At 40.7% G+C, this 18,574-nt stretch overlaps 1 protein-coding gene and 1 pseudogene across 3 annotated transcripts in view; both read right to left on the bottom strand.

The window, feature by feature from the left end:
- Window positions 1-9,191: 9,191 nt before the first annotated feature.
- Window positions 9,192-18,574, bottom strand: part of LOC105493114 (methenyltetrahydrofolate synthetase) — a 235,313-nt gene continuing 225,930 nt past the window's right edge. For 2 of the 3 annotated variants that reach the window (XR_011626276.1, XR_011626275.1), the window contains exon 4: window positions 9,196-9,284. The gene's annotated coding sequence lies outside the window, so the exon portion shown is untranslated. Of the gene's footprint in view, window positions 9,285-18,574 lie in introns of all 3 variants that reach the window. The other variant, XR_011626273.1, reaches the window with a different exon arrangement.
- LOC105493118 (ribosomal protein uL30-like) lies at window positions 15,137-16,038 on the bottom strand (annotated as a pseudogene).

Genomic DNA, 18,574 nt, shown 5'->3' with positions numbered 1-18,574 from the left:
CTATTCAGGAGATCAAGCAGCTATACACACATATTAGAGAGTTATTAGGACAGAAGCTGAGCTGGAACAAGCATCTTCAAAGAATATATAAAAGACCTTCAAAGAATATATAAAAATATATACACACCATAAAGTAAGCCAAACAAAGCAAGTCTACACATGTATTTGGCCCCAAGGGCCACCAGTTTGCAACCTCCAACAGTTCCTCTACAAATTACTCAGTCTTGTGGGGAGAAGATGTACCCTAAATTAAGCCTATATACATGACATTTCTTTGTACTCCACAATCTGGACTATTTGTTCCACCCAACTCCTGGGGAAACATGTAGGCTGCCCACTGCCATCTGAGATTTTCTGTTTCTTATCCTCACCAGTTCAGTTACTGACCAGCCAGCATGCCTAGTGTCTGAGTAATGACCCAGGTCAACATACCCTCCTGTGAATCCTCAGAGCCTCTCTTCCTAAATGCATGCACAAAATTACTGCTATAATGAAATGGAATATTTGGTCAAAGAAAGTGGCATGGAGAATCTAAATATAGTTACTAGTCAGGTGCAATTTTGAACAGAGAATATATGAACTGAAATTTTTCTAATTCTTGGAGTAAAATATATGATTGTGGGCTTCATTCATGAACTAATTCTTTTATATAATACATGCTTATTTTAAAATATCCTTGTCATTTGACAGACTACAGAAAGGTAGGTCGACTAGAAAATTAGCATTAGCTCTGCCTACAAATTGCAGGTTTTAATAGCTCTAGTCACAGTCACAGAAATAACCAAAGAGAATCAAATTAAGGAACTGGAGCAATCCAAAAGGCTCAAAGGAAAGGAAGAAATGGTAATTTCTAACATTTATGCAGCGGTCTGCAGTTTATAAAGGGCTTTCATGTTTATTATCTGCCGCAGTCTCCATAAGCCATGTATAGGGGTGTTATTATCTCTGCTCCATAGATGAAGAAACTAAAGTCCAGAGTGCCAGAGACAGGATTTGAAGCCAAATGTGCTGGCTCCAACTCCACATTCCTCTACTACATAAATAAGCAAACTTTGTCTGTAAAAGATCATATTTTACAGATAGTAAATATTTTAGGTTTTACCGTGCATAGGTTCTTGATTAGAACTATTCAACTGTGCCATTGTAGGACAAAAGCAGCCACAGACAAGATGTAAAGAAAAAGGCATAGCTGTGTTTCAATAAAGCTTTATTTACAAAAACAGACAGAGGGACAGATTTGGCCCACACACTATCGATTGTTGGCCCCTGCTCCGTCACCTTCTACTGCCACTCTGCCACCATTGCCTTATGAACTACCTCACAATTGAACTGGCATAGAAGAACGAAGGATGCTGAAAGAACAGAAGGTAAAGAGGTTAAGGGAAGTGCCATGATAAGAGAAGAGAGTCCCGAGAAAGGACATTATTGAAAAAGGGAATTTGGTCAAAGAGCCCTGGATCTTTGGATGATAGGGAAGAGGTAAGACAAACTCCTCCCTATCTTCCTCATGAATTAAAGGGCACTACCAGCCACAAAAATTCTTGTGTTTCCTAAAAAACAAATGAGAAGAAATTTCAAGAGTATGAATCTGATAAGCAGTTGAGTAACAGGAATTTCATGATAAAATAAAACTAGAAACAAAATCCTAGACTACTTGGCCCATATCATTCCCCATTCACATCCATAGAAGACCTGTAGGCTCAGCCATGTCCTAGGTTGCAGGACCCAGCCTGCTCTAAGATTAAAGGAGCCCTAGGTGTGCTCTCCAATTACTGAGCACCATGCCCCTTTGCTCCAGATCTGCCTAGGGGCCCCCGTTCAGGCAGCTGAGCTTCTGCCTTGTCCCTTGGTCAACATGCTCATCTGGTGCACCACATGGAAGCTGGATCCCTCTCTTGGTTCTGTAGATGCCTCCTACTCCATTCTCTGTATAACTTTCATTGGCCACGGTGTTACCAGTCTCCCCACCTTGGTGATTGTGTTGAATGAAGGTCAGGCTGTGCCCTCTTCCAGGCTCACATGTCCGAATGCAGTAAACTCTTCCATACCTGGACATGTCATATACATTCACAATCCCTCCTCCTTGTGGTCATGCCTTCCTCCTTCCCATAGGAAGACAAGCCACATATAGAATAAGCTCCATCTTTCATGTAATATGGGCTACCTGCTTCTACTCAAGGACCCAAGAACCATTTATTACAGACATCATTAACCTTATATAAGCAGATCTCCCTTTGGCAAACCTAGATTCCTTAATGGTCAGTGGCAGGCCCAAAAATAAAGGGTGCCCCCATCATCTCCCATAAGAGAGAAACCTGAGGGTCAAACCACAAGGAAGTGGGGGCTGGGATAATAAGGAGGAGCCACCACACCCAAGAGACAAAGAAGCAGTCCTAAGAAGGTGCAAACCCTCAATCACATATAGATTGGGGGACTGGGAGGTCCTGGGTGTGAGAGTCTGTGGGTGACAAAAAGATTGCTTTCAGTCTCCATGAAAAGTTCAGCCAGAGGCTTTAAGCCCTAAGCTTAGGGTGTGGGATGAGGAGGAGGCAGCCCTCAGCTACCTGCAATCTAGCTCTCCTCTCACTGCCATGATGGGGAGAGCAGCAGTCTTCCTGGCTTGCCATTAGAAACCTGGAGAACATTCAGGCTGGTGTGGGAAACAGTGCACAGGCACTCAGTCAATTCTGCCTATCCTGATGAGTGGGACCAAGTACAGATCTCAGATTCAGTGACAGCCATAGAACAGATCATTACAATGGAGTGTGATCAAGGAGGGCAGAAAGGAGAGGCCTAACCCAGGTAGGGTCAGGGACTTTCCCTGGGGATGGTGGCCAGGCTGTGAGCCAGTGGAGAGCAGGACTCCTGGATGACTTGCTTCTTTATGCCAGAGTCACAGACTGGCAGTATCTGACCCAGAGACCTTTGTTTTTTTCCCTGCTAACATTTTGAAGTCTGGAAATTCCACACAAAAAGCTGAACTTTTGATTTCTCTCTAAATAAAAAGTGCTACAACTCTAAGCCACATTTTTTTACATGTTACCAATCAGATAGATCCAAATGGCTAATGGACTCTTTCAAAAGGGTGTGTATTCCCCAGTGTGCCCCAGTCCCCATTCTTCCCTACAGTCTTTGCAACCCTGAAGCTAAGGGTCACATAAAATTTAGGATCTTATGCTCTGCCCACCCATTAATTTTACTGGCTGTCCCCACAAAGTATATTTATTTCTGACTTCTGCATTAACCCTTTCATTTCTTGTCTCCTCCTTCCCCCTTCCAGCAAGGTACCTGATCTATTATATACACTCAATGAGTGAATTTAATTGAAAATGACCACATGCCCTATTCTGCTATGGAAGCAGAGCAGCAGAAACATGGAGGAAAAAGCACAAGCCTAAAAACCAGGAGAACTTCCTTCTTCTAATTTACTTTGTGCCAATACATGTCTAAAATTAAATCTCCCTTTTGTCTAAAAGCAGTGGTTGGATTTGATGAACTATGAGGTCCCTTCCAGTTAGAAAATGTGCCCTTTTCACATTCCCCAATCAGCAGTATTGAAAGATTTGCCAACAATCACTATACTAAGTTCAAATTCCAAGTTCTGTAACCTCATGGCCCAGTCACAGTCTGCTTTCTATACCTGCTTCCCATTGGTGCCACTCAGTCATCCATTTTTCTCTCCGGTTAAATTAGCCTCCTTTGCTTTCTGCAGAAACCTTGTGTTCTCCCTCATGCAGCATCCCTGTTCTGCATACAACAGAAATCACTCTTAGTTACCTGCACAACAGGTATTTCTCCCTTTCCTGGACCTCAAACCAAGAATCCCAATTTTGTTTGCAGTGGCAGTGTCCCAGCCCTGTGAATGGTGATTTGGTCCAATCCCATCATTTCACTCCTATCCTATTTTGCCCAACACATGACTTCCCAGCATGCTTATAGGTTGGACTTGCCATGTCTCCCAGCTCTAGACAATGATACTTAAAGGGAATCTGCTAAAAGTACCTGGGGAAGCTTTGGTTTTTCTGATTAACTGAGCAGATGCAGCTGACACTATTCCTTTGTGTGTCTTCCCACCTTGAACATAGCCATGATGCCTGGAGCTATAGGAGCCATCTGGTACCCATAAGCAGACAAGCCACCATCCTAAAGACAGCAGGGTAACCAGACAGCAAGAACAGAAAGGGAGATCAAGTCCTAGTAGATCACTGAGTCGCTCGCTGCACTATCCTTCAACAGCCTCTCTTTGAACTCCTTATAATATGGAAGAATTAAAAATCTTTATTGCCTAAGGTACTATTAGCGAGTTTGCTGGGTTTTTCCCCTAAGAGAACTCCACCTTCCTCCTAACTTTTCTCTGGCTTTCCAAGTCTTTCTTGTTATGTAAAAGAGAATTCATATATTATACCCAGAGTAACATCTGGCCCATAGTAGACTCTCTATAAGCCATTTCTATTGGTGCTTCTGCAGCTTAATATCCTTAAGATTCAAATCAAAGCTCTCTTCCACCTCCACAATTCCAGCCATATAATCCAGACCAACGGCTTAGTAATGGACCATATAAAGTTGCCTAAAATGCATATTGAAATATCACTTTTTTTCTGGATGTCTTCTCTCCCTCACTGTAGTACAAAATCTTGAGAAGGGGAAATATAGTTATTTCCCTACAATATTATATTTCATCAAATCTAAGATGCCATTAAATTTTAAGTGCACCATTATTTTTTGAACTACGAAGGAAAAAAATTGTCAACTAAATGATGACATGTTGAAGAATAAAAGATCATCAATTTCAGGTTAAATTGTTAAAATATGGGAGGTGGGAAACATGCCTTTTAGAATTGAGAGACTGTATATAGAAACAGACAGTGGCCAGATCATTTACTAAAGCAACTCTGATCTACAACTTGCAGCTACCAGACTGGGAAGCCAGACTTCAACCTCTGTAACAAGCAGCTCCAAATCATCAGGACTCATCAACAGTTGGCAGCTTCCCGATTTTTGCCCCCCATTTGCAACTTAGGGCCAATCAGGGAAGGCCAAATGTGCTCCCCTAACCCATAACATAAGATGCCCCATTCTGGTTAGCCTGCTTATAACTTCCCCACTTCCAACAGCCTCCAATCAGGGCATACCTGCAGTCTTTCTTTTGTCCTCTATAAAGTTTTCCACTTTGAGTCTCTGCCAAATGCAAGTGATACTGGTTGACTCCTTTGCTTGCTCAGAACAAATAGCCTTCACTTGTTCTCATTTGGGTCATCTTTGTTTATTTTTGCAGAACCGATGATTTCACATGGTAGTCTTTCACACGGTAACATTCAGCAGTTACCTTCTGGGTAGTAGAAATCGTATAGGATATCAGGTTGGGGGATATTTAAAGGGAGGGGCTTTGTAAGGAAATCACTGATTGCAATAGCCTAGCAGCAAGACTCCTTGGACATGCACTGAGGGGATAGCGTGGAGAGATAAAGGAAGGATGGATTTGGGCACAGTCTAAAGAAAGAAATGGCAAATGTGAGGTGGAATCAATGCTGATGGAAAAGTCAATCAGGCTGAGGATGGAAAAGAACTCCCAGGGAGCCCAAGGTGTCAATCCTGTTTAGGTCAGGGATTCTGAGGAGACCAAACTATAACCATGAGAAGTCAGAACAAGAAGCAGGTTCTGGAGAGAAAGCCTGAGGCACAGATGCTAAAAGAACATCCTCCTCACCATGATGGGAGAGCTCAAGGTGAACAGAAGGACACAGTCAGTGACACTCTGTGTCAATGTGTCACCTTTAAAGGGACAAAGGAGAGATACAGAGGGCCACTGACTGATACAGATGAATGCAACCCTCCCTGGAAGGCTTCATCCACTTCTGGGCTGCATTTTGTTAACTATATCCCACAGGTATCACTAATGAGATATAACTGAATTAAGTTTAATTCAGAGGAGTTCGGAATATACCACCCCAAATATACCATTCTAGAGTATTGACTATTTTGATTTAAAAGTACTTAGAAAACAGCAAGTACAAAAAGAACACTCTAACCCTCCTTCTTCTTTAAAGCAAAAGATGAAATACCGATGTGAAAGATGTCCTCCCTATACCAGAAGGAAGTTGTAAGGAGAGTTGAGGCTGAGGGATGTCTGTACAAACAAACCTTGTTGTCTTAGTCCTTTTGTGATGCTATAGAGGAGCACCTGAGGCTGGGTAATTTATAAAGAAAAGAGATTTATTTGGCTCACAGTTCTGCAAGCTGCATAAGAAGCATGGCATCAGTATCTGCTTCTGGTGAGGGCCTCAGGCTGCTTCCTCTCATGGAGGAAGGGTAAGGGGAACTGGTGTGTGCAGATCACATGGCGAGAGAGAAAGCAAGAGAGAGAGGAGGAGATGCCAGGCTCTTTTCAACAACCAGCTCTCATGGGAACTAACAGAGTAAGAACTTACTCATTGGCATGAAGACAGCACCAAGAAATTCATAAGGGATCTGCCACTATGACCCAAACACCTCCCATTAGGCTCTACTCCCAACATCAGAAATCAAATTTCAATGTGAAATGTACAGGGGTCAAACAAACCAAATTATAGCACTTGCAAAACTAACCCTTATCTTCCCGGTCACTTGTCCACTCAGTTAACTACCCTAGGTAGCCCCTTTGCCTCCCCACATTTTCACAACTTACTGATTTTTGTCTAATTCAGTATACAAGTGTTCAATTCTAAGTGCATCTTTGGGTCTTCATTTCCCTATGAAGCCTCCCTTGCTACATAAAACTTGCATTAAATAAATTTTTGTGTTTTTCTCTTGCTCGTTTGTCTTATGTCAATTTAATTCTCAGACCCAGCCAAAAAAAATATAAGAGGGTATAGGTAAAATGTTGCTTCCCCTACAATACCAATCATATAATCACCTCATCCTATAGGCTGGGACCATGGAATAAAAAGTAGTCATTTGCCAGGCCTCTTTTCTTCCCAAACATCCCATCATCCCTCCCTTTGGCATTATTGATGTGTTGGAAATAATGGGTGAGAAGCTCTTGACAAGTATGCAAAAGACTGGAGAATTTATTCATTCAGTCTTTCCCATTGAATTCACCCCTCAAAAATCCTCAGGGGGCCAAGCATAATTAAACAACATTAATTAAAACACTAAAGAACAGAAAAGGGCAACTGCAGGAGGGACAATGGAGCAGCATCAGAGAGATGGAAAATAACAAAAATAGCAGCAATCACTATGCATTAAAGCCCAGGAAGCTGACAGCTCAGCTGGAGTGTCTTTAGAGGAAAACTTCACGGACACCACCCTGAAGGGAAATGAGGAAACATGGCGGCAGGAAAGAAGAGTCCCAGTGGGTGCACAAAGGGTCTCCTTTCAGTCTCCACAGACATCTTAGAGGTTCATGGCCTTTGTAGACCATAATTGAACATTTTCGTATGATTGCCTTCAGAAATTTCCATTAATACGGAACAATACCACTGCTCTTGTGATTAATGTGCTGCTGCATGGTCTCAGTGTTTTGGTTTTTAATTAAAAAGAAAGAATTCTAGCATCTTGCTAAATTACAGAAGGATTCTTTTACACTTATTTCTCTAGCTCAACTTCCACTAGATTTAAAAATTAAGCACTTAAAGCCACCATTAGTGGTAATGTGGTTCCAGTTTAAGTGGCTGAGATACACTGGGGATGGATGACCCCCAAGATGGGAGTGTGGGGCCCTGTCAGATCACCAGAGTGATGACCAAGGTAACCTGACTCTGAGTTACTCTCCCCAGAGGTAACAAGTTGTTGTCAACTTGTTATAGTATATATCCTTCCAAAGATAATCTATGCACAGATATGCAAATATATGCACAAATGTATTATTTTATATAAATAGGAATATATTATACACCCCATCTGTACAACTTGGTTGCTTTTTTTCACTTAAAAATGTGTCTTGGAGACCTTTCCAGACCAATCACATTTTATCTCATAGATTCACTATAGTTTGTTTAGCCGATCCTCTAGTTAAGTTCCCACTCATTGTTATAATCAGTGCTGAAGTGAGCAACCTTGTATACCCTTGTACATGGGCCAGTTTCATATGTGCAAATATATTTATAGGTTAAATTCTCATAAATAGAATTGCCAGGTCAAAGAGCATGGAAAATGGAGATAAAAATAGCATCTATTTTCTTGAGTTGTTTTGGAGATTACATGAATGTTTGCATCTAAAATCACACCAAAAACCTCAATAAAATAGCTGCTGCTTTTGAAGGCACTGTGTCGGGCCTTGGAGGGAGAGGAACTGGGGGAGGGCAGAAATTCGTAAACATAGGTCAACCCATAGTCCCTCCTTCAAACACTTAAAGTCCAGTAAGGGTAATTCTTGATCACAGGGCAAATTAGCAAATGCTATCTTGAGTATATACACAAAGTTCTAACAAACACAAGGAATAAATCAATAAATTTCAAGTGGAAAAGTTTTCACAAAAATACGGAGCTTATGAGTTTGGTTTGAGCATGGAAAGGATCTAAATAAGCAGTGAGAGGGCAAAGGCAACATATTAAATGAAGGAAATCAAGTGAGCAAAGACCAGAGGCAGCCAGGACTGACCATCTAAAGCACGTGGGGTCCTTGGAAATCAAGTTAGTCAGGAAAACCAATATCCATCTAGATAAACCTCAAGCATGTGCTTCATTGATAAGCATTTTGACATTTTGCTAAAAACAGATAAGGACTGACAAGATGAGACTTAAGCATGGTAAATTTTGGTGCAGAACCTTGGTTGATTTCTCATCTTGGAAGGATGCTTTGAAGACTTAGGGACTCCAGGAGCTGAGAAGTTCTTAAAGTTTCAACATGGAACACACACTCCCCCACGCCATGTTCCCTAAAAAATTACAGCGGAGCTGAATCACCACAATCATTGGTTCCAGAATCAAAAGGAATAGTGATTACCAGCTGGCCTTTTAGAAGTCATCAATATTTCATCTAAATGTTGCAACCACCACATCTGTTTTTACTGATAACTGTTTCTTCCTGGGGAATAAAGACTGACAACTCACATTTCACAATTTGGCTTAAAAAACCTTATGGGTACCTACTGGCTTAGCTGGATCTCAATGGTGTCACTAGGAAAGTTTGCCAAGGAAACCCACACACCGTAAGTTTCTTTGAAATGTTCAGAAAGATTGCCATACCTGCCCTGATGTTCTGTGGATGTTTCCTAAAGCATCTCTCCTCATTGGGGCTGTGGGGTGGCACCTGGTACAAGACCACATTGTCCAGCTAGGCCATGCTCCCAGGCCTGGCATTGCATCTGCAAGTTAGAAATCATAAGTCACCAAACAGTGAAACTTCATGAACGAGAATATGTGCAGACTTTATAAACCAGAAACTCATTCTCAATATGGTAATTTGGTTCATTTTATAAAATTCTTAGGTCAGTCCCAATGTCCTGCTATTCAAGCTGTAAATCTGAGAGCCATCTTTTGATTCCTTCCTCTCCAATCTCCTCCCAGTTCCTGCCATATCAAATCAATTATCAAACCCAATCATTTCTACTTTACAATCTTGCATCTGTACGCCACCTATGTCTTTCTCTCTGGTCCTCATTCTCTTTTCCTTCCATCATCACAACAGCCTCTGAACAAGTTTGCCTTGCATCTGGTCTCACCCTGGCCTTATCCCTCCTCCATGTGGTCACCAGAGTCATCTTTCAAAAACACAGATCAGAAACACAGCTCTTATATCTGTGTTTGGATCTTACAACTGTGTGCTCTTACTTCTCTCTTTGGAGTGTTCTCCTGGCCTCCGGAATCAAACCTAAAGTCTTTGGTTTGGCATTCAGGACCTCTCCTAGCTTGGCCCCTCTATCTTTCCAGCTTCCTCTCCTTCTGCTTTCTCCCATTCCCCACATTGTCCAGCCACATGGAGATGACGTGGCATTCCTGGGATAGAGCATTAGCTTGTATAACTCATTCCTTCATCCACACAGTTACTTCTGGGATTCTCTTCCTTTCCCTCTCCTCTTCCCACTTTTCAATACCCAGCTCCTGCTGAAGCTTCCCAAGCAACCACCAAGCAGAGACAGTCACTTTCCTTTCTTTTCCATTCACACACACACCTGTGTCTTTCAGATGATCTCTCTCCAAGGAGACTATGTTTGAGAGAAAGCCAAACCTGGTCCATCTCTGGGAGCAAAATTCTAAAAGGCAGATTTAAAATGTCTTTGGAAATACATGAGGTATGAATTCACAGAGTTCTAGGATACTTTTTCCTACTTCTTAAAGTTATAATACTATGCACCAAATAGCCAAACTACCTCAGTTTGCTTTGCTGTGAAAAATCAGTCTGAATGAACAAAAAGTAATTTCTGATTCTCCTATATCCTGTGAAATTAAGGCATAACTCAAGATTTCTCTGAAGACTTACATCAGCTTGTGTTAAATACAAACCTTGCATTTTTATATTTTAATTTTGCTATGTTCTATCATTAAAACCTTATTTGAGAGGTTTTTAAAAAAGAACAATGGGAGTATATTTTATATGAAAGACATACACTAGCTATAACATTCAAGTGATACCTAAGAGTAGAAAAAGGAAAACAAACAAACAAATATCTCCTCCAAATCCAACCCCCTCCCTATAAATCATCATTCCTCTTGGGGGACTATCACTGCAGACATTGCTTCTTGCATTTATACAGCAACTGGGACTATGTTTCTCAAGTTATTTAAATAAAAGATTTTTAATATTAATTGTATTTAACAGAAGAAAGAAGAATTGCCAAGAAACTGAAGAAATTGCTAAACTTCAGATAAATGTTTCTTCATCACAGAGATATTCATTTCTAAAAGTTCTGTCAAAACCAAGAAAACTTTAATTAAAAATGAAAGAGGTGGAAGTCATATTTTTTTAAATTCATATTTGAATTTTGGACAAACGCTGGAATTCATTCATTCACTATCTACCACATGCATGACTCTGCAAAGGCACTGGCAATTTAATAGTGCAATCAATAAATATGAAAATTTCAGATGGGTATGTGTGCTAGGAAGAGAAATAAAGCAGAGTAAAGTGTTAGAAGGGCCAATTAAGATCGGGTAGGCATAGAGAACTTCTCTGGGGATGAGACAAGGAACCTGAATGAGAAGGAGAACTAAGGCATGAATACATGTGGGGAAAGAGCATTCCAGAGAGAACTGCAAACGCAGATGCCCTAAGTCTGGTGTCAGTCCATTTTTGTGTTGTTATAAAGGAATACTTGAGGCAGTGTTATTTACAAAGAAAAGAAGTTTATTTGGTTCAGGGTTCCGCAACCTGTACAAGAAGTATGACGCCAGCATCTGCTTCTGGTGAGGGCCTCAGGAAGTTTCCACTCATGGCAGAAGGTGAAGGGGAACTGGTGTGTGCAGATCACATGATGAGAGTAGAAGCAAGAGAGACAGAGGAGGTGCCAGGCTCTTTTCAACAATCAGTTCTGGAAGAACTAACAGAGTGAGAACTCGCTTATTACCATGGGGGCTGCAACAAGCCATTCATGAGGGATCCACCCCCATGACCCAAACACCTCCCACCAGGCCCCACCTCCAAGATTGAGGATCAGGTTTCAACATGAGATTTTAGGAGGACAAATATCTAAACCACATCAGCTGGACCAGCTGAGCGTGTCACAGCAACAGCAAAAAAGTCAATGTGCTGAGACCTGAGTGAGCAAGGGATAGGAGATGAGAGGAGGCTGGAGGCCAGGATATGCAGAGCCCGATAAGCCTGGGTAAGACATTTAAGGTTTATTCTGTTTGTAATGAGAAGCCATTCGAAGGTCTTGAGCAAGGAAATGACATGATGTGGTTTACATTTTGAAAAGATGGCTTGAACTGAGCCATAGAAGATAGCTCTGGTGGACTAGGGCAAGAGTAGAAGCAGGGAGATAAATGGACAGGTTATTGCTATCTTTCCAAAGGCAGAGCCAAGAATGGCTTTGGGCCTAAGCAATGGCATGAATGGTAGTGCCCTATATGGGAATGGGGAAGAATGAATGGGAGAGGTGTGATCAGATTTGTGGGAAGAAGTAAATAAAGAATTGCTTTGAACATGCTATGTTTGAGATACCTATGAGACAGTTGAGCTAGGAGAATAGAGAAGCCAGTTGTATTTCCAAATTTGGAGGCAGAATCAGGAAATGGGCTGGGTAAATTTGGAAATCGTTAGTGTATTAGGGCTTTTGATGCCATGAAGCTAGATGAGATTGCCTAGGAAGCAAATGCAGGCAGAAGAAAATGATCTAAGAGTTGCACCTTGGGACATCCCAACATTTAGAGGTAGTGAATAAAAGGATTGAACTGAGAATAAGAAGACAGTGACAGAACTGGCAGTGGGGTAGGAGGAAAGGTAGAAGAGTACAGAGTCTCAGAAACCAAAAAAGAAAGTATTTCAAGAAAGACAGAGTAACTTAACACTTTAAATAAGCTGAAGGATCTACCAAGATGAGCATTTGGAATTGACCACTAGACTTAACATGGAAGTCATTGGTGACCTTGACAAAAGTTTCAGTTGAGTGGTGGTAATTAGATCTGCTTCAAGAACGTGGGACATGAAGAAGGTAAGTATAGAAAACACTTTAAAGATGGTTTTGCCTTTAGAGAAGATAAATAAGGCTATAATTGGAGGGATATGTGGATTCCAGGGATAGTTATTTTTTATATAGGAGATATTGGGGTATGTTTAATTGGTGACAGGAATGATTCAGCTAAAGGGAAAATTGTTCCTGAAGGAGAGAAATGATCATTAACAAAGCAAAGTATGAGTAGGACAAAGGGATTGGAATCCAAGGCACAAGAACAAAACTTGGCCTTGGGCAGAAGCAGGGAGAGTTTATCCTTTATGAGAGAAGGGAAGACAAAGGATGTAAGTACTGTAGATATAGGTAGGTATGCAGCCCTAGTTATGGAAAATAAGGAGGTTATATTCTGATTACTTCTGTTTTCTTATTTAAAAAAAAAAAAAAAAGCTAGATCGTTAGCTTAGACTGAAAAGGGGATGAGGGTGAGGTGGGAGGTTGGGAAGAAGGTTGAAGTGGTTATTCAGGAGAATGGACAAAGGAACTGACCAGAAAAATGGATAAGGCTTGCTGAGTTGCATGGTCCTAAATTAGAGCAAGACCATTGAGTATGGTTATGGTTTTTTCTAGTCACATTTAACTGCATAGTTACAGATGAAAACGTAAACAGAGTACTGCCTTTAGCCAAATTAGGCAAGTATGACAGAGGGAGAGAGAGGGGTGAGAGAGTGAAGTAGTTAAGCAAATGAGTGGTTATAATGATAAACCATGGAATTCATAGATAAAAATGAAAGTAAAGAAATGTAGTAGACTTAATTGATGACTGGGAGGTCCTTATAGGTCAAATAATTCGTAGAATTTAAACTAGAAGCGTGGAAGAAAGATCACAGAATGGGAAACTTGAGTCAAGATTTTGGAGTTGGTGCCATTACTAATAATTGATGGCTGAACTGTGACGGAGGAAAAGAACAGAGAATAAAGGAAATCAAGAAACTGAGAGGTCAGGCTTTTGGATAGGCAGTCTACATGGATGTTGAAGTCACCAAGCATGATGATTATAGAGATAGGCAGTAAACCAATTGCTAACATCCAATGAATAAATGATCAAAAGAGAATGGCCACAAAGATTGGGCATAAGTGCTACAAAAAGGGTAAATAGGTAGTGTAACTGATAACATTTGCTAAGGGAGTTGGAAGGCTTTAGGGAAAAAGAAAAAGCGACAATCAGGCAGCAGCAATGAAAACTCAAGGACACCTACCCCTTTGCTAGGTCCTATAAGATTGGAGTATCAGGTTAATGGGGGATTTCTTCTCTCCTTCCCAGCACTGTTCTTCTAACTTTCTCCCCTGCTCACTCATCTTCCCAGATGACCTGTTCACAGCTGAGCACAGGAGAAAAGGGAATTTAGGGAAAAATCTTACTTTGCTGATACTTTTGTGACATCCGGATGCTCTTTTAGGGGTTTCTTGCAGTTTGGGAAACTCCAATGGAAATTTTTACGATGTGGACGATGCCTTTCCTCTGGCCTGGCTATATATGATTCCAACTCCTGAAACCTGGCATCCAGGGACAGGCCTTGTATACATTCCTGTTAGAGCCCCCACTGCCTTCCCAATGGCCCTCCTGGACAAAGTCCCTTGGGCAAAGTCTACATTCCATGCTGGTTTTCCCAATGCCCACATCTGCTGCATGGGAAACCTTCCTGAAAGCTTGCCCCTGCCAGTGGTGGAAGTGGCACCTATCCCCAAAGCAATTATCTTCCTCTTTGTTCTGCTTCCTGGGGTCAAAAGCCTGCTGCAACCTCCTGCCTCTAGATTTCATAGTCCTGAGTCTACTACCAGTCCACTGTGTCCCTTCAACCCTCAGAACACATATCAAGTTCTAAAGGTGAAGACCTTCACACCAAGCCTGAAGTTATCTCAAAGCATCATCCCTCTCAGCAACTCTCCACAGCCCAGGGAAGGAAAAACTGCCACAGCACTGCTGCCTCACTCTCCAGAGATATTTTTTTTCTTTCTCTTTCAATGTTCGCTCTTTCAAATACTCCAGGAAAGTGATAGACTAAGGGATCAAAATATAATCCCTTAATATTCTTATACGTCTTTGTTGTTGTTGTTGTTGTTTTGTTTTTTTTGCAGAGACAAGTGAACATTTATTTTTTGGTCCTTTCTTCCTATGTGTATTTCAAGTCTTTTTCAAAAGAAGGCCCCAGGAATCTCCAGATTCAATTATGTCCCTGGGCTTGGTCGACCACTGCAGGAGTCTTAGGGAGCCTTGTACAAATGCTAGAGTTACTCATTTACCAACATTAAACCCTAGGATAGAAGATACACAAAAGCAGGACTCCTTCCTCCATGGAATGTGCTGATTTCAGACGAGATGGCAGCCAATGTAGAAAATGCTGGAATTTTTCCTTGGAACTGGATCGTGATGAGAGGTGCTTGCCATGAACATAAACTACTATCTTTGACGCTTCCTTTCCAGTTTTTGAAGATAAAGTAGGAAATAATTTTCTCTAAAGATACTCAATAAAAATTCCAAACAAAAAAAAGAGAAACACATGCTTCCACTTCATTGATAGAAATTTACTGCAGTTTGGCACCTGGGTCTAGTTAAGCAGGCAGATGAACTGATTGATGCGTTCACCCCGATAGCCAGGTATGCCCACTCCTTGAGGAAGCCCACTCTATTGTTCATACCATGATGGGTCACTGAGAGATGGAAAAGGCACAAGAACCATGAGATCTCCTGGAAATGCTTCCCTGGGAAGGCAATTTCATGAATGAGATCTTCCAAGCAAATGACACCAAACTTCCCCAGGTGCTCCTCAATCACTGTTTTGTCTGTCAGAGGGAGGGTCTTATTCTTGACCTTGGCTTGTCCGCGTTTCAAAATGAGTTCCAGGATAGACATCAGATTTAGAAATCCTCAGGTCACATAAGGTTCCACTATACACAGCATTTTTAGGTTCTGGAGAGTGACTTTTACAAAGACACCAGTAAAAATTTTCTTCAGGCAGTCTTGTGATGGTTCTCTGCACCAGTAAGCTCACACCATCAATCCTTTCAATGCGTACAACAAAGCCAAGGAATGTTTATCTGGCAATTCCAAGGCATGAGGTTTCACTTCTAGTCATCTGAGATGCACCTTGTCATGTTTCTGCTGCCAGAAATCATGTAGGAATGATTCCAGTGTCTTAAACCTGAACCCTTTTCCTTTCCTCTGCTCCTTCTTTGCCAAAAGTGGCTGCTTTGTCTGGGTGGCTTTGAGGGTTTGATAAGCCTTCCCCTTTTTCAGGAGATTTTCTGGAACCAAAGAGATTTTTCTTTGTTCTTGCTCCGCCATCTCTCTAGTGTTGCAGCTACTGCTTTTGGAGTCAGGGTCTCACTGTCGCCCAGGCTGGAGTGCAGTGGTGCAATCTCAGCTCATTGCAACTTCCGCCTCCTGGGTTCAAGAGATTCTCCTGTCTCAGCTTCCCGAGTAGCTGGGACTACAGGTACGTGCCACCTTGCCCAGCTAATTTTTGTATTTTTAGTAGAGATGGGGGTTCACCATATTGGTCAGGCTGGTCTTGAATTCCTGACCTCAGGTGTTCCACCTGCCTTAGCCTCCCAAAGTGCTGGGACTATAGGCGTAAGCCGCCACGTCCAGCCTCTTATATTCTTAATATAAGAATATTTTTAGCCATTCCCTCCAAGAGTTCTGCAAATGGAGTCCAGCACCAAACTTTGAAACATGGGGAAAGGTGGCACCTAGTGTTTTATCCTTAGCCTTAGGAACCTCTCCAGATACCCAGACAGGAAGAGTTCGGTATTAACATGCTGCTACATTAGTAATTAATATTCTCATCCTTTTTCACTCCTAACAAAATTCAGATTTTGTTAATAATTTTTACTTCCCCATGTTTATAAATCTTGGATTTGGTTCTATAAGTATAACTCCCACAATAAAAGGACTACCAGTGTGTTGGTTGTTTTTTTTTTTTTTAAACTTTTTCATTCCTCAGGAGGGAGGGGTGTTTAATTTCTTGGTTGACTGGATTTCATTGTCAGTTAGGTTGTTTTACTCACATATGCTTTACTCACATTATGTCTAAAAAAGACCTTCACTCAGATACTCAAAAGATATCTTAACTACATACACTACTCACATGTCATATTTTCTTCTGCTCAACACCTTATAGATATTGCTCCATTGGCTTCAACTCTAAATGATCCTCTAGTCCTTATATAGTGGACTCTTCTTTTGTGAATTAGAGAAATCAATGACAGCCTTGATTTTACAGCTGAACAGTAGGTATTCATGTTCTTGTTTTCTCCCAAGTAAAGCTCATACGTGCTATAATTCTCATTGGAGTATTTCCCTCATATGGTCTTCATATGCAAGAGATTATTAAATTGGTAGAAAATTATCAGGTCAAACCCTCTTTTCCCTTGAACTTTAGACATTGTGTTCTGGCATTGAATATTGCTATGAAAAAGTATTAGGTCAATGAGATTTTGTTTATTTGTAGGTATCTTGATTTTTCTGCCTAGGTACTTGAAGAGATCTTTCTTCTTTTTAAAAAGGTTTATAAGACATATATGCACTGAAAATCATATGAAAAAAAGTTCAACATCACTGATCATTAGAGAAATGCAAATCGAAACCACAATGAGATTCCACCTTACACCAGTCAGAATGGCTATTACTAAAAAGTCAAAAAATAACAGATGCTGGCGAGGGGAGGAAGAAAAAGGAATGCTCACACACTGCTGGTGGGAGTGTAAATTAGTTCAGCCATTGTGAAGGACAGTGTAGTGATTCTTCAAAGACCTAAAGACAGAAATACCATTCTACCCAGCAATCCCATTGCTGAGTATATACACAAAGGAATATAAATTGTTCTATTATAAAGACACACAGATGCCAATGTTCATTGCAACACTATTCACAATCGCAAAGACACAGAATCAACCTAAATGCCTATCAATGATAGACTGGATAAACAAAATGTGGTACCTATACACCATGGAATACTATGCAGTCATAAAAAGAATGAGATCATGCCCTTTGCAGAGACATGGGTGGAGCTATGGATGGCTATTATCCTTAGCAAACTAACACAGGAGCAGAAAACCAAATGCTGAATGTTCTCACTGACAAGTGGGAGCTAAATGATGAGAACACATGGACACACACAGGGGAACAACACACACTGGGGCCTATTGAAGGGTGGAGGGTGGGAGGAGGGAGAGGATCAGGAAAAATAACTAATGGGTACTAGGGTTAATATCTGGATGATGAAATAATCTGTACAACAAACCTCTGTGATACAAGTTTACCTATGTAACAAACCTGCACATGTACTCCTGAACTTCAAAGTAAAAAAATAAATTAATTATTTAACAACATGTGTTCAGTAAATTCTAATGTTCTGCATCAGCACGCTATATCATTTTGTCAATATTTCCTGAAACATGGTGGGTTCTTTCAACATGCATATTAGATTTTTACTTATTTCAAGGAAAAATTTATTCTATCACAACTTTGGCTATATTTTGGTGTCACTTGTTTCTATGTCATTTATTCTATAGTTTCTTGCACATAATTTATTTTGTTGGATGATGTTGGATCATCTTTATTAATCACTTATATCCATTAGTCCTTCTTGAACTGCTTTTCTCTCTTGATTATTCTCAGCACTCAATTGAGCCTTTCTTCTGTGTTAGCAATTCAATTTTCAGCTATGGCCATTCTACTTGAAAATTCTAATTTAGTTATAAATTATGTAATGCATTGGGTGTTTTTGTTTCTCTGCATTCCTCTTTTTCTTCTTATTCTGTTTTTCTTTTTAAATCTGTTGTCAAACACTTGTTTAATAAAATTCATAGTTTTATTTAGCTCTTTAGAGTAAAATACTGTCAGGTGATCTTTCCTGTAAGTTGTCCTCTTTTGCAGACTGTTTATCTGTCTTTAGTGTGCTAGATTGATCTTACCTTTTCCTGTACTATTTTAATAAAACCATTATTTTTCTTGTTAACAGTTACAGAATTGTTCTCTGTGT

This window comes from Macaca nemestrina, chromosome 7 (assembly GCF_043159975.1).
Source record: "Macaca nemestrina isolate mMacNem1 chromosome 7, mMacNem.hap1, whole genome shotgun sequence".
Taxonomy (NCBI): Eukaryota; Metazoa; Chordata; class Mammalia; order Primates; family Cercopithecidae; genus Macaca; species Macaca nemestrina.
The sequence above is the reverse complement of the archived record's forward strand: the minus strand, read 5'-3'. Positions and strand labels throughout refer to the sequence as shown.